Source organism: Pinus tabuliformis, chromosome 7 (assembly GCF_031772625.1).
Source record: "Pinus tabuliformis cultivar Carrire ecotype Pingquan chromosome 7, CPIR1, whole genome shotgun sequence".
Lineage (NCBI taxonomy): Eukaryota > Viridiplantae > Streptophyta > Pinopsida > Pinales > Pinaceae > Pinus > Pinus tabuliformis.
The window spans coordinates 16153377-16165467 of record NC_142293.1 but is presented as its reverse complement, the minus strand read 5'-3'; positions in this window follow the sequence as shown (position 1 = coordinate 16165467).

Below are 12091 nucleotides of genomic sequence, written 5' to 3'. Positions count from 1 at the left end.
TGTTTCCACCTTCCATTCTACTAGAGAAGCCTTTATTTCTCAAGGACAAGACTATAAGTCCCACTCTTTGATGCCTTTTGTGATTCTTTAATAATAGAACAAGAAAAACTCTTACATCTTGGTCTTCTTAATCTTGGAAACTCTTCTAAGAAAGCCTTAGCCACCTAGTAGCAACCAAGTTCAAAGAATCCTAAGAAGCAACATCCTAAAAAAGATGGTCCTAAACCAACCGATGGTCCTAAGCAATTTCAATCTCAAAATGAAAAATCAATTCAACAAAATGATAAGGCAAATAAAACCAAAGGGAAGAAGACGGGTACTTTTTCCTTACCTTATTTCTTCTTCTTTTCTTCTTTCTCCCTTCCAATATTTCCTTTCAGATTAATAGACATTGCAGCTTTTGTAATTGAGATGGCCACTTAGAATCCAAATGCTTTAAGAAGATGGAAGCCTTGGACGCAGCAATAAAGAAACATAACATCCATTTGGAGCACTCTTCAACTTCAACTTCATCTTCATGAATAACACTTTTTGCATGTGGTTGTCAAGCATCTCGGTCTAGTTATGCACTAAATGTATCTTCATCTTCTCATTCTCATGAGTGGCTCATTGATTCTGGAGCTTCTTATCACATGGCCAAAAACAAAGCCATGTTTTCTTCTTTAAATGATTGTAACACTAAAAATATATATGTTGGTGATGATAGATCTTTCTATTGTAGGGACTGGAACTATTCATCTAGACAATGGTCAATTTAATGATGTATTATGTGTTCTTGCCTTTTCCTACAACCTTCTATCTGTATATCAGATAATTCATTCAGGTGAAGGTAAAACTGTTGAATTTTCACCTCATGATGTTGTCATTTGGACCTAAGAGATCCTAGACAGATTTTAGCTACTGGCATTGCTGATGATTCTACAAGGTTGCATAAGTTTAACAACTTTGGGTCATCAACTCTTACCTCGGTATTTGTTTCTCAGAATGATCAAGTGAGAAAACTTTGGCATGAGCGATTTGGTCACTTAAACTATCGCTCCCCTCAAAATATATGTAAGGAAATTATGGTGACAGGTCTTCCTATGGTATATTGCTGAGATGATGTTTATTCTAGATGTGTACTTGGAAAACATCATCGATGTAGTTTTAAAAAACGTGCCTCTTGGCGTGCCTTAGCCCCTTTACAGTTTGTGCACAATGATTTATGTGGTCCACTTCCAGTTGTTGCATTCTCTGGTTACAAGTATTTCTTAACTTTTATTGATGATTTCTCCATACACACTTGGGTATACTTCTTAAAACTCAAGAGTGAAGTCTTTAACATGTTCTTGGCCTTTAAGGCTTTTGTTGAGAAACAATATCGACATCAAATTCTTAAGCTAAGTTCTGATAATGACAGAGAATATGTGAACAAAAAATTAATAATTTTTTGCACTGAGCATGGAATTCAATTGCAACATATTGTTCCATATACTCCACAACAAAATGGTGTAGCTGAAAGGAAGAATCACACCTTCAAAGAAATGGCTAATTGTATGCTTCAATCTAAAGGGCTTAGTCTTAATTTTCTGGTAAAAGCAATTAAATGTGAAAATTACATAGTAAATCACACTCCTACTAAGGTTTTAAAGAATATCACTCCAGAAGAAGCATGGAGCTCAATTACACCAGTTGTAAGTCACTTTTTTGTTTTTGGAAGTGAAGCATGGGTGCATATTCCCAATGAGAAACATAAATCCTTAGAACCTAAGAGTGAAAAATGTATTTTTGTTGGATATTCTGAAGATGTCAAAGGATATAGACTTCTTCCACCTAAATCAAAAAATGTTATCATTAGAAAAGATGTAAAGTTTGCTAAAAATATATTGGCCTAAGAGCCTAGTTCGGCAGATGTTCAACCTCTCTCTATCCCTTCTACTTCTGAAAATATTTCTTCTTCAGATGATGACAGTGAAAATGACAATCCTCCCCCAATTTCCTGGGATCCTCCTTCAGCTCCTCAGCTTCAAAAATGGGTCCATGCTACTCGGGATGCAGCAGGTGATCCTATAGATCAATGACGTACATTTTCTTAGTTCGATAGAGCCTATTCTTTACTGGCTCAAGCTTCCAAAGGGATGAAAACTTGTTAGATGCAAATGGGTTTACAAAACCAAGTTTGGACCAGATGGAAAAGTTGATAAACATAAAGCTTGTCTTGTTGCTAAGGGTTTTTCACAAGTTGAAGGCATTGACTATACTCAAACTTTCTCCCCTATTGCCAAAATGAACTCTATCCACATTGTTCTTTGCCTTATTGCCTCTTTCAAATGGGAAGTCCATCAGATGGAAGTTAAATCTACCTTCTTGCATGGGGATTTTCATGAAGAAATATACATGGAACAACCTCGTGTATTTATACAAACAAAATCCAGCCTCATATGTTAGCTTAATAAATCCCTTTATGGTCTCATGCAATCCCCTCAGGCTTGGTATGCCAAAATGGATAGCTTTCTTTTAGATACTGCCTTTCCTAGGTGTCATTATAACAATATTGTCTACACCAAGAAAGTGGGTAAGTCTCATATCATTCTTATTCTTTATGTTGATGATCTTATCCTTACTGGTAGTGATCCCAACCTTATAAATCATGTGAAGTCCAACTTTAAAAAGAAGTTTGAAATGACAGACTTACGACACTTGCATTATTTTATTGGTATTTGAGTCTTGCAACCCAAGGAAGGGATTTCCCTTTCCCAATCCAAGTATGCCTGTGATCTTCTATGCCAATTTCACATGGAAGACTATAGGCCAGCCCCTTCTTCCTTTTAGCCTAGAGCCAGAATTTCAATCATTTGTACTTCTCCTGATGTTCATTCTACCTTATACCATCACCTTGTAGGAAAACTTTTGTATCTAACCATACCCGTCCTGACATTTCCTTTGATGTTGGCCTTATTGCTCGATTTATGAAAACCCACATGAAAGTCATCAGAAAGTAGCTAAAATAATACTTTGTTATGTTTGAGGTACAATTCAGTTTGGGATTCATTACAGTACAAAATCATCTCCTCTATTGGTTGGTTTCACTGATTCCAATTGGGTTGGTGACCCTGATGATCGGAAATCTACTGTAGGTTATGTATTCACTCTTGGTTCTGGACGTATTACATGGGCTTGCAAGAAAAAAAGTTCCATTTCTCTTTCTTCAGCAGAAGTAGAGTATGATGGCACCATAGAAGCTAGTAAGGAAGCCTTGTGGCTTCGTCAGATCCTATCAGTCTTTGGCTTTCAGTAGTAGGATTCGACTACACTTTGGTGTGATAATCAAAGTTCCATTCAACTATGAAAATATCGAGTCCAACATTAGCGCAAAAAACACATTGAACTACACATGAACTTCATTAGAAATCTCATTCATGACCATGTTCTTGAAGTGCAATATTGTTCAACCAATGTTCAAGTTGAAGACATCTTTACAAAGGCTCTCACAGAGGCGAAGTTTACTAAAATTCGATTTATGGTTAGAGTTCAGGACAGTGTCACTAAGGGGAGATAGGCTCTAATGCCTCCTTGCTTCTCCTATTGTGTCATATTTGTACATCCTTCAATCCTATCCAAAGTTGTTCTTAAGGGGGATGTTAGGATATTCTGACACATAGGAAATAGTTAAGTATAACTTGGTCTAGTGTATAGTTAGGTAAAGTGTGTTTCTTTAGTATGAACTTTTTTTAACTTACAATTCGACGGTCAGGATATGTTCTAGACATGAAGTGATCCAACAGTTCATTCTCTCCTCGGTATTACTGACATTTGATTCGTGGCTTAACACCCGATTGGTCCATGATCTCCACTTAAAGAGCTTGGAGGGTCATTTGTAAGGTGACCGTTCATGAGAGAAGCTTATGTAAATTTTCTTTCTTTTACATTAATAAATTTACTGAAGTGGCCACGTTGGCTTAGGCCATGGTCTGTTTCCCTCTTTGAGGGTTTTAACCACGTCAAGAATACTAGTGTACTGATATGTGATCTGTTTGTGAGCAGTGTCCTTTGGTTTTCTATCTAAGGAACTTACCCTACAAATTCCTACACTCCTTAGGAACCAATGGTCCCCATACAAAGCCTCCATGAGATGAGGAAATTTATGTTGAACTTGGTCCCTGGTGAACCACTTGCCCTAGTGAAGGAGTCAGCCTGCTTTGACAACTATTGACAAGTTTTCTTGAACTTCGTGTCCATGATATGATCAGTTGTGTCCTGTTCCATGTATTCTTGTTTTAGCTCTGTTGGTGTGAGTTTTTCTACAATGTCGGATGCATCCAGTAATGGTGGAAAGTATGGATGAAGGTGGTCTACATTGAACATTGGGTGCAGACCAAGGAATGGTGGAATATTGAGCTTAAAGCCATTGTACCATACAGCCTTGGTGATGGTTTATGGCCCATATCAGAGTGGGTGAAGCTTGTAGTCGGGTCCAGTGAGGTACTCCTTATGCAAATGTAGCCAAAATTTGTCGCCCACCAAGAACTTGTATGACACCTAATGTTGATCATGGTGCTGCTTGTACTTAGCATTGGCTCTATCCAATATATCATGGACCTACTAGAGGATGTGTTGAATTTGCTCAATGAAGTTGTTAGCCCTATTGGCTTTTGACTAAACATGAGACACATATGCTTGAGTAGCTACAAATGGTATGGCCACATTAATGGACATAATGGTTGAAATCCTAGCCCTACCTGAGAGGGGTTGTGGCCTATTGAGCTACGAAGAGCTTTGTTGTAGCTATGTTGGACATAGGGGAGGATTTCATCCCATGTGCATGTATGCTTCGAGTTGCACATGCACATAAGGTGTATGATCATTCTGTTGATGACCGTTGTTTGGCCATCCATTTTGGGGTGGAAAATCATGGACTTAGTAAGTTTTATATCCAGCATCAACTAGAGACTTGACCAAAATGCACTTAGGAATCTTTTGTCCTGATCTGAGACAATGGAATGTGGGATCCCAATGTGTACCAAAACTCACTCAAAGAAGAGCTTAGTAGTGGACTCTGTTGTGATACTCTTCTTTAGGCCACCATAATGGCCATCTTAGAGAATTTTTCAATGACTATGAAAACACAGTGATTGCCATGATTAGTACAAGGAAGGCCCGACATGTAATTGATGGAGATGGATTCCCAAGGTCGACTAGGAGTAGACAGAGGAGTATATAGGCCTTGATTATTGATGTTTGGTTTGGTAATTGTGCAGGTAGTGCAGGATCTAATGTACTTCCCAACATGCTAACGAAGGTTCGGCCAATAAAAATGCTTCTAAAGCACTACCACTGTTTTCTCCAGTCTGAAATGTCCAACAACCCGACTGTAGTGTGCCACCCAAATCATCTTAAATGCTCACAGATGTGTCCCAAGTGACATAATAGTGCATCCTAGAGGTGAAAATTTTGAACTTTCTTACCTTCTAGGAGTGTCTAGTATGTGCTACCGAATTCTAGATTTCTCTTGTAAATATGTGGCCACCCCGAAGTCTCGTGCCCACAGGAGTCATGCACAGTGATCAGTGCCATGACGGGTGGTCGGCTGAGGCAGTCTCCAACATTATTGGTGTTGTTATTCTTGTACTTAATGTTCAATTGGAACTATTGCAAGTATGTGGACCATTTATGATGGTGATTGTTCTATAACTTCCCTTGTGTCTGTATGGACTGCAAGGGTTGGTGGTGTGTGTTGATGATTATTTTCTTCCCCAGAATGTAATGCTTCCATTGATGACAGACCTGCACAAGGGAATACATTTCTTTTTCATACTTGTGATACTTTCGGATTGTGTCTAAAAGTGTCTCACTGTGGTAAGCCATTAGATGCCCTTGTTGAGTTAGAATTGCACCAATAGCCTAATCAGAGGCATCTGTCTCAATGTCAAATTGTTGTTGCATGTTTGGTAATGTGAGCACTAGTGAAAAGTAGAGGCATTGCTTCAACTTAGAAAACTCATGTTGTTGGGTTTTGGACCAAAGGAACTTAAAGGCCAAGTGATATGAGAGAACCCAAACATGAACCTATGGTAGAAATTGGTGAGACCTAGAAAGCTGTGGATCTCTGTTAGAGTGGCTGGGCTAGACAATACTAAATGACTTGTATCTTGGTTGGCACCACATGCACACTGTACTCATTAATGATGTACCCCAGATATTGAATATGGGTCATGCCAAAAGTCTGTTTCTCCAAATTGGCACACAATTCATGTTATCGTAGGGGTTTGCATGACTTGCCAATTATGGTGGAGGTTCTCTTCCAAACTCTAGTTGAAGATTAAGATTTCATCTAAATACACCACCATGAATGCATTGGTGTCACATGATGTTATCCATAAATCTCATGAAGGTTTTTGGGGCATTCGTCAACCCGAAAGGCATGGGAAACCATTAGAAAGGGCCCTCCTTAAATTTGAAGGCATTCTTCCACACATGAGAGGGTTTAGTATTCACCTAGTGATAACCAAAATTCAAGTCAATATTGTTGAAATATTTGACCCCCTTGAGCTAGTCCAGAAGGCCATTAATCCATGGGATTAAGTACCTATTATGAACAATGATCTTGTTCAACACCCAATAGTTAATACATAGTCTCCAAGTCCAGTCTTTCTTCTGTATATACAATCGGGCTCCCGCAGGGTGATGAGATTGGTCTAATGTGCCCTTTATGCAACAACTCCTGAATTTTCCTCTTGATATCTTCATTCTCCAGAAAATAGCATTGAAAGATCAAGCCATTGGGTAGCAGCATGCTTGGGTTCAAATCGATGGAGTGATTCACCTGACAGTGCACACGTACCCCCATAGGTGAGGAAAACATGTCTGTGTACTCCTCCATGACCTTGTCTATGTTGGAGTCGGTCTGGTCAGTCCTCTGTCAGAGATCAAAACTCTTTATGCATTTCATTTTTAGGTGTCCCACTCCATTCACTCAGCTACATTCCGCTAGGGGCATGCCATGATCTGACGGAGAAGGTCATGCTAGTCATTTCCCCTCATGTATGGCCCCTGATAGCATAGTTCTTTTGTCAATGATCACCAAAGTCCATGATAGTCAAGGTCTGGTCCTTTAATGGACAAAGGTCATTTTTAGTCATTATGTCTAGGGATTAAATCAATTTGGTCTTTAAATATGTCTAGTAAAGCCATGCAGGCCAGAGTGATGCCCTTGCAAAGTAATGGTTCAGAGAGTTTCATCGTCATATTGATAAACTTTGACTGTTCTTCAAAACTCTGTTTTGAAGAAAAGTCAAACAGTGTTATTGGTGACAAAATTTTCAAAAACGTCTTCAGTTGATTTCTTCAAGTGCAGTCATGGTTTTCGTGGCCAAATGTCCTATCAAGCAATCCCTACAAAGAGTGCTGAAAATTTCATCATTTGAGCTAAAATTTCAAAGAGAAAGTGAAAATCAGCGTTGCTATTAATCAGTGAAAAAGTGTCAAAATAGAACATTACAAAAATGGGTTTTTTGGAGAAGAAAAAATATAACCCATCACTTCCAAGTCTTTATAAACAATTTTCCACCACAATTGAAGTCATTGTGCAAATCAAAGGCAGAAGGAAATCATTGCAAAGTCATGGGTGTGCAAGCGTGTAATCTGGAGAAGTTTGAAGGCCATTACAGGCACGTGGCGCATATAGGCAGGGGTGCGGCGCACACACAGGGTGCGGCGCATACACAGGGCGCGGCGCACACAAAGCCCGCCTGCAGTGCAAATTCTTAACTGGCGCGACGCACAACCAGAGTGCGGCGCACTGGGTTTTGCGTGCGGCGCACAAAGACATAGCGCCCAGATTGCCAAACTCCCTCAAATTTTTTTTGTGAAGCACATAAATTGCAAGATATCACAAACAACACCCAGCTTCACCATCATCAAAGGGGCAGCCTAAATACAGTTTATAAACAGCTGTCATGGCATCTGAGGGTTCATTAGAGTATGAGGTGGAAACTCACAGTGATACAGCTTCAGGAGAACAGACCCCCAGGAGACATCACCGGAGTGGAAAACATGTTAGGGATAAGCCAAACACCCTCACCGAATTACAGGCATGCCCTCTTGCTATGTCATGTTTCCAGCACCTAGCATGTTTTGAATTTTGTCAAAGGGTGGCAAATGTCAGAGTTCATCATGAGTTGGCCCGTCTATTTGTGCTTCACCTACATGGAGGTCAGTCTATCTTGGCCGGGGTCACCTTCACATTGACACCCGAAACTATCTCAGTGGCAACATGCATACCAAATGTTGGAGAACAGTGGCATAAGAAAAAGAAGGTGGATAGGCATCATTATGAGCCTTACATTAAGGCCAGTTGTTTGAGGCATCTCACAAGAGTCTTCCCATTCAGATTTTTGAAAGATGAGTATGCTCCGCTCATGAAATTGATCATGAAGTACTTCAGTTGTGAGGGGAGGTTTTCTCACCTATATGCCTATCACATCAGGTTGCTCATGCACTTTACCAGGGTGCGGATGATGAACCTCCCATTTTTCATTTGTGGGAACATAGAGAGGACGAAAAATTTCATGCAGCACAAGACCCCTCAATAGCAGCTCAACAGTGTTTATCACTTTGCTCTTATTCGGATTTTGGTGGATCATCAGTTGGGATTACAGGGCATTTCTTAGGAGGACTTCATCTCCTGTGACTTCTTCAGTGCTCCACAGGTAGTATCAGAGGCATAGCATGAGATAGGTGGTCCTTCTCATCAGTATGAGCACCATGAGACCACTACTATGCCAGTATTCATCACCTATTAGAGAGGCAGTAGACATTTGTTTGCAGTGGAAAAGCGAGTGTTATCTCCACCCGGGGTGGAAGGGGCCTCGCTTCCTACATCGATGACATAGGAACAGGACAGAGGTAAGGAGCCAATGCATGATGAGGGGCCTTCAAGTGAGCCATCAGGTGAACGAGATACAAAATTCATTCTCCTCCATGATGATGAGACAAATACAGAACCGACAAATGCAGAGCTTAGAGAGATCATCCATGAGCAGCAATCGGTGATTGAGGCCTTATCCCTTGACTTGGAGAGGGCTAAGTGGAACATGAAATACCTGGAGTAGAGAAACAAGCAGCTTGAGGATCAGAGGGCGATCATGGAGCTACAAAACATTCGTGAACCTGGCTCTGGTACCACTTGTTATACATCTAACCCAAAAATACTATGATAATAGAAATAAACCCAAGAATAACAAGATCAAAATAGATAGAAATTCTTCTTTATTATCAAAACCCTTAAGCTAGGGCAACACCATACATTCACTCCTTAAGGAAGGAGAACACTCCACAAGCCATATGCATGTTCATACAATAATCCTTCACTATATTCCTTGACATGGAGTCTCTAGCCTCTATATAGGCTTCATACATACAATACCATGGGTCATTACCATGGTTCCCTCATACCATCAACTAATACCATGGGCCCATTACATTATTATTAACTACTTGTGGTCCCTTACATGATATGGTTTAACCACCTTATTTATTACTATGGCCCCTCTCATTATTACATTATTACCTTGGGTACCTCCCTTGGTACCCCATATTATCCCCCCTAGGTATATAACAAAGGAGAAGAATTGAGCTCACATCATTGGAGCAAGAGATCAATGAGGACCGGGAGGCCCATCTCGAGAGCATTAACATGCACTTGGAGAGGCCGCTAGACAAAGCCAACAAGGACCATGCTTTGTTGAGACACATGGCTTATCATTACAGGACACAAAATACGAGTGCAAAGGCCTGGATAAGGAGCTTGAAGGCAAAATTGAGCAAAGCAACAAAAGAGGCAAAAGAGGAAAAAGAGCAAGATCAGCTTCGAATCTTGGCTAAAGCTTCTTTGACACAGAATAGCACCCCATAGAGAACCTCTAGCCAAAATTTCAAGGAATTTGGGGAAATTTTGGTCACATGACAAATTTTTAGGCAAAACACAGGTTTTTTCTCCCAATGGTGCGACGCTAAAAATTGGGAGCTCCAAATGAAGAATGGTTTACATTTTTGGATTCAACATGAAAAATCACGACTACTGGTGCTTGGACAAGAAATTTGGGCAAGATCTGAGTCTTCAGGAGGTCAACAACACCCAAAAATGGCCTCTCTGCCCCTTTTTTGACACACAGGAAGCAGTCCTGGGAGAATGAAGATTTGGAGGGGTAGATGAGCACTAAATTCAGAAATTCCTGTTGGGTTAGAAGTAGACAGGACAAGCTTTCCAATAAGCACACTTGGGCACATTTTGGACACCTGAAAGTGCCTCAAATCGGGTTCCAAAGTAGTGGGGCGCACAGAGAAAATGGCGCGACACTCACAGGAAAAATTGCCAAATTTGATTCCGTTTCGCGAAATTTCGATTCGCGACTTCTCCAAGTGGGCCCGCTCATCTACATTTCAGTTTTTTGGCACCTAAGGCAGCATTTAATGTATTTTCTCTCCATATTGGCTTCTATCCAAGTGGTTAAGGAATGCAAATGGTCACCCAAGCCATTTGTCATGTTTGTAACGCTGCACTTGTAGTTGATGGTTGGCTCTTCATTTCCATTTTGTAATGATTCGAGTAACCCCCCAACCCTTGGGCGTTCTATCTCTTCATGGCACATTCTATATATTGTATGCAAACCATTTGCAAAGGGTTGGTTGGCTTGTAACTTCTGGGAGACTGTGGGAATGAAACTCTGTTTCTTCACTGTATATTTTTTACAGAGAATTAATGAAAGGCAGCAACTCTCTTTCATGAGATTCATGTGGTTGTGAGTGTAGTGGATGTGTCTCTTATGTTTCATATGTATTTTGTAATGTTCATAGTTCAATTCATATTCATTTCAAGTGAAATTTTCTAAGTTAGATAACGTAGAATTCAATTTTATTGCTCTGCCTATGGGAAAATTTCATGTTCAGTGTTCTTCTTCTGTTGAAAAGGATTCATGTCCTTATGCCCTTTTCACTCTCCTAAGCAATCTCTCCATTCCATGTTATTTCGAACTAAATCACTACACTTTCCGCCTGTCTTGCCTCACGTAGTAATCTGTGACTTTGTATTAAATTCTCTGTTCATTGCTATCCATTGGTCCCATAACATCCCAGAAGCTCAAACATTTATAAAAATTGTTTCATGTATCCATATTCACTTACTAGCCTAAGATCAATATTTCAATGTAAGTCATCTTAGACCGTTTCGTTTATCTATTCACTGAGCATGATTCGCAGAGAGCCCTATCTTGTTTTGGTAGGGCTAGCTACCAGACTGAGCGTGGTTTGTGGTTACCCTGAATTTTTCCTTCCTTCAACCTAGGGCAGATTTAGGTGCCAACATATTGGCGAATCCACTGGGGACTGAAATCAAATCCCCTTATTTCTTAATAATTCTAAGCTTTCAGATGATAAGTTTAGGATTGGATAGGCTGAGTAAGTTGGTTGTGTCCTGTGATTTTTCTCAATAGCACACTAGCTTCGAGACGATATACCAGAGCCAATCCAGACCCGGATCCTCCTCATATTTACAAAAACCCCAGTTTGATTCCAAGACTCCTTTGTCAATAGAGCACCATAACTCCCGTGTTCAAATCCCATTCATGTCTTGACATTTTTTAGTATCTTGAAGAGCTTGAGTTCGACGAGCGGTTTGAAATATCATTGTTTGAGTCTAAATCCGAAAGGGCTGTTGATTATACTGTCCCCAATCCGCAATTTCTTGTATACTTAGAAACCGAAAGAGCTAATCGGTTAATTGATAATTATATTGTGACACAGCCTAAAACTCCAATTGCTAGCCCCTTACAAACTGTGCACACTCCTCCAACACCTCCAAGGCCAAATCCACCGAGAGTGATGGTTGCCCGTTTTGCACCCCTTGTTCTGCCTGAAGTTCTAGATGATATGCCTGCAGATTATCAAAGAAAAATCCCATTTTCTAATGGCACTCCTAACAACATTACTACTCAGCAACATGTAGATAAAATGGCAGCCTTCTATGAACTTCATGAGATCGATGCGGAGAATGTGGCAATGAGACTCTTTGTACATACATTTGCAGGTGAAGTGAGGAAGTGGTTAAGAGGTTTGT